The sequence below is a fragment of the Olea europaea genome, chromosome 16 (genome assembly GCF_002742605.1).
Source record: "Olea europaea var. sylvestris chromosome 16, O_europaea_v1, whole genome shotgun sequence".
NCBI classification, from domain to species: Eukaryota; Viridiplantae; Streptophyta; class Magnoliopsida; order Lamiales; family Oleaceae; genus Olea; species Olea europaea.
Window position 1 is genome coordinate 7587597 of NC_036252.1, and position 5540 is coordinate 7593136.

Here is a 5540-nt window from a genome sequence, read left to right on the forward strand (position 1 = left end):
AGACCACACAACTACGTCAACAAGTGGAGTTGCTGACCCAGCAAATTGCTACACTCGCACCATAGCAAAATGCCCCTTGTGGCCCAACCACTAGAGGATTTTAAAGATGAAAATCCATTTGTGCCACTTGATCATCCAATAAATCAACCAGTTCAATGGAGATGAGGTAGCCAGGAAGAGAACAGCCACTAGGAAACAGGGTTTAAGGTTGATATCCCTGAGTTCCATGGTGGATTAAGTCCAGAAGAATTCTTGGATTGGGTGACTACAATGGAGGAGGTCTTGGAATTTATGGAGATTCCTACCGATAAACGTGTGCCTCTTGTTGAGACGAGATTTCGTGGACGAGTGGCGATGTGGTGGCAATAGACAAAGGTAACAAGATCGAAATTAAAGTAGGTCAGTATTGTGTCTTAGGATAAATTAAAGAATCACATAAAGAAGCAATTTCTACCCTATAATTATGTTCGGACCATGTATCAACGATTGCAGAATTTGCTCAAAGCGTGAAGACAGTTTATGACTATACGATGGAGTTTTACATGTTGGTTACCAGAAATGAGGTGATGGAAACGGAGGAATAGATGGTGTTGCGATATGTGAGTGGTCTTCGTCCTTAAATACAGGACACCCTAAATATGTTTGATCTTATGACAGTTTCTGAGGTGCATCGAAGGGCAATACAAATAGAGATGTAGCAATCCAGACAAAATATAGGTCTTTCCAGTGCAGGGGGTCTCTTCAATAATCCACAACAATAGACAACATGTCATCCTAATCCTAGACAGGCTATTTCTTCTAAAGCAAATCATGTTCAACAGTTAACAAGTCCTGGAGGTGGCACTCGTTATTTCACTTGCAGACATATGGGTTATAAACAATCTGAATGTCCCAAAAATTCATGTAGAGGACTTCTTGTCGATATGGGGTATGGAGATTATGAGGAGGCGTCTGTATTTGATAATGGAGTCGCTGAAGAAATAACAGAGAATGAGGAATTTGTTGTTGGTGAAGCAGGTCAAGCATTGGTGGTGAGACGAAATGTTTTGACTACTCTGGAGAGTAAAAGTGACTAAATACATAATAATATCTTCCAACCTACATGTACTGTTGGGGGAAGGATCTGAAAGTTTGATATTGATTCTGGGAATTGTGAAAATGTAGTGGCTAGGAGGTCATTAAGAAATTGGGTTTGTAGATTGAGAGACATCCCAAACTGTATAAGTTGGCTTGGTTGAAGAGAGGTAACGACGTCGAAGTATCCTAGCGTGTTCTAATAAGTTTTTCCATTGGAGCTACCTACAAAGATCGGGTTTTGTATGATGTGGTGAAGATGGATGCATGCCATTTGTTATTAGGAAGGCCTTGGCAGTTTGATCGACATTCGTTACATGACGAATATACTAACACGTATAGTTTTTTGCTTGGGAAAAAGAAAACTATGTTGCTGGCTGACAAGAGCCCAGTAAAGACAGTTGGAAACAGTGCCAATTTATTAACTAGAATGAAGTTTGAGATAGAGATGGCAGAATCTGGTATAGTGTATGTGTTAGTGGGCAAGTTAATCGATACTGAGTAGGAATTCCCTCACATTCGTCGGTTGCTAGAAGAATTTCAAGAGGTCTTCCCAGAAGAGCTTCCAGATAGGTTGCCACTATTGTGGGGTATTCAGCATCAGATTGATTTAGTGCTTGATGCAACTCTTCCTAATTGGGCACATTACATGATGAGCCCTACTGAATATAAGGAGTTATGCAGACAAGTGGAGAAGCTTTTGGTGAAAGGGTACATCAGGGAAAGTCTTAGTCCTTGTGTTGTTCTTGTTCTCCCTACACCAAAGAAAGATGGCAAGTGGCGTATGTGTGTGGACAGTGGAGCAATGAATAAGATTACGATACATTACCCTTTTTCTATTCCTTGCTTGGATGACTTGGTTGATTAGCTTACTAGTGCTTGCATGTTCAGTAAACTTGATTTGAAGAGCAGGTACCATCAGATTCGTATCAGGCTTGGAGATGAGTGGAAGACGGTCTTCAAGATGATGGAAGGGTTATATAAGTGGTTAGTCATGCCATTCGGCCCTTCCAATGCACCTAATACTTTTATGAGGGTTATGAATCAAGCTCTTCGTCTACTTCTTGGTAAATTTATTGTAGTTTACTTTGATGATATTTTGATTTATAGTGCTAACAATGATGAATATGTCCAGCACCTTTCGAAAGTTTTTTCAGTCATTCGCAAGGATAAATTTTATGCTGCAGTGAAGAAGCGTAGCTTTCTAACTGAACATGTTGTATTTTTGGGTTATGTGGTGTCAAAAGAGGGGTTAGCAATTGATACATCCAAAGTATAAACAATAAGTCAATGGCCACAGCCTAAGACTGTTACAGATGTGCGGAGTTTTCATGGTCTTACTTTCTTTTACAGCAAGTTTATACACATTTCAGCAGTATCATGGCGCCAATTACAAATTGTGTGAAGGATGGCAAGTTTCAGTGGACTCTTAAGGCAGAGGCATCTCTTCAGTTGATTAAACGAAAATTGACAACTGTCCTAATTTTGGTGTTGCTTGATTTTTTGCATTGTGATGCTTTGACGATGGGTATTGGTGGTGTGCTGAGCCAGAACAATCGTCCTGCTGCATATTTCAGTAAGAAACTTTTTGGCCTTATGTCTCGATATTACTTATGATGTGAAGTTCTATGCGATAGTCCATGTGGTTCGATATTGGTTTCATTATTTGTTCCATAAGGAATTTATTCTGTATCGTGACCATGACGCCCTTAAATACCTTGGTACTCAAGGTATTTGTTCGGCCTACTTCTTGGATTGCTTATTTGTAGTACTTTACTTTTATGATTAATCACAAAGCGGTGCCCTTAACAAGCTAGCAGATGCATTAAGTAAGCGATAAACTCTTCTGATAGAATTGTAAATAGAGGTCCCAAGTTCTAACACAATTTGCAATTTATATGCTACAGACCCATATTTTTCACAGATTATTCGAAAGTTGTAGGAGGGTGTGCATTTGGAGTTTGTGTTGGTCGATGGTTTTATTTTTCGAGGAAATCAGTTATGTAATCTTGAGGGTAGTTTGCGGCTTAAGATAATTGAAGAATTGGATAATGGGGGCCACAATGGTCGTGATCGAACATTACAACTTGTTGCTGCTTCTTATTTTTGCCCTTCATTGCGTAAACATGTCGGTAAATTTGTGGAACGTTGTCAAACATCTCATCTTGCTAAAGGTAAGGTTACAAATGTTGCTTTGTATATGCCCCTGCCTATTCTGACCCAACCTTGGACAGACATTAGTATGGATTTCGTCTAGGAACTTCCCAAGACTCAGCGTGGATTTGATTCTATTTTTGCAATGGTTGATCATTTTTCCAAGATAGTCTATTTCACTCCCAGCAAGAAGATTACGGATGCTATCAATGTGGCATTGCTATATTTCCGTGAGGTCTATCGTCTACATAGACTTCATATTTTTATTGTGTCTGATCGGGATACTCGTTTTCTTAGTCACTTTTGGCACAGTTTATGACGTTTGGTCAATACACAGTTGGACTTCAGCAGTGCATATCATCCTCAAACAAATGGTCAAACGGAGGTTGTCAACCATTCCTTGGGTGATTGACTACGTTGTTTAGGTGGATCAATAATTGTGTTAGGCAAAATTTGCTCACAATCATGCAGTTAATCGAAGTACAAGCTTTAGTCCTTTTCAGGTGGTGTATGTCCTTGTTCCTCATAGTCCTCTTGATTTGGTTCCAATTTCTACTACTGTTAAAATGCATGATAAAATTGACAATTTCATTTAACAGTTGCAGTAGGTTCATTCATAATCTTATGATCATTTGTAGGCTATTGTTACTAAGTATAAGCGTGATGCGGATCTTAAATGCCACCATGTCGAGTCTGAGGATGGTGACTTTGTTTGGCTGGCATTAAAAAAGAATCGTATTCTTATTCATGAATACATCAAGCTTGCCGCAAGAAAATTGGTTCACTGGAGATCATTGAAAAGATTAATCCCAATGTATATCGTTTGAAGCTATCCAATCACATTCGTACATCAGACATTTTTAATGTCAAGAATCTGGTGCCATTTCGTGGTGATAATTCGAATGATGATGTTACTTCCCCGTCAAATTCGATGATGAATTTTTCTCAACCAGGGGAAAACGATATGATGCAGAAGGAATTAGACTTTATGGAAAAGTAAGACCGACATAAACAGAAATAGGTAGCTTCTCGATTTTTGGAGAAATTTTAGGATGGTCTTTTTTGCAAAATTTTAGTTAAATTGATTAGAAACGAGCCAATGAACAAGAATCAAGAGCTTTGATCCTGCTGTAGGGCTAATTTCAAGCAAATTCCTTCGTTTAGACCTTCATTTATGCATTTTTTTCATTTTTTAATAATTTTTATTTTGGTTATATATCAATCGAATAAATTCGCTCCTTTCATTTGAGGATAATTCTGAAGATAAGGATTTTCAATTGTAGTTATTATCTCAATTTTTTCTATTTTTGGAAAAAAAAATATTATTAATTAATTTTTTCAAAAATTTCCTAGAATTTTTACTATATAAAATATTGTAAGTCCTTTGTGGCCGCATTGATTGACAGAAATAAAAAAAAAAATCATGAATTTTCATATTTTTGAGATTTGTTCATCTTCCTATTAGCTTCCACGATATCATTGCTATTTGACCAAGCCAGGGATTTGATCCATCTAAGTGATTAAATCAACTGTAATTTTAAACTATCCATTATTCTTCTACATTATAAAATATATTTTTTAAACAAGAAACGTTGGTTAAAGATATTGTTTATCATACATTTTGTAACATTTATAACTTCTATATACTTATTATTTATATAAATATAATTAGACCCCAAACGTTTAAACATTTACATTTTAATTTATTTATTTTTCAAACAAAGAATAAAATTAAAAATAATTTGACAAAATGTTTTTTTTTTCAAAATAATAATAACAAGTTTAATAATTTGTTTTTCAACACTTTTGAATTGGTTTTACTTGATGAGTTCGGTTTAGGTGATAGGATTAGATATTATTAAAGAAAATAAGGATGTTGATGATGTATGTATGTGCCAAGCCTTAAATCTTGTTAAATAAAGTGTGTTCCCTTGCAAAGTCCTCGTTACTGTAACGACAGATCCAAGAATACTGTTGGTGAGTTAGGGCGATCGTTGACGATTTAGGTGATAGAATTAGATACTGCTAAAAAAATTAGGATGTTGATGTTGTATGTATATACCAAGCCTCAAATCTTGTTAGCTAAATTGTGTAGCCTTGCAAAGCTCTCATTGTTGCAGTGATGGATCCAAGAATATTGTTGGCAGTTGATGGTCGCTGTTCAATAAAATTCCACAAACGTACGAGATCGTTGACAAGTGAATTGAGTTATCGTTTCACAAGTAATAACATGTAATTGCAGTGTACTGGTTGCTACTAAACTCGATTAATGGTAACACAAAAGAGATTTGTTTTTATTGTTACTTTAATTA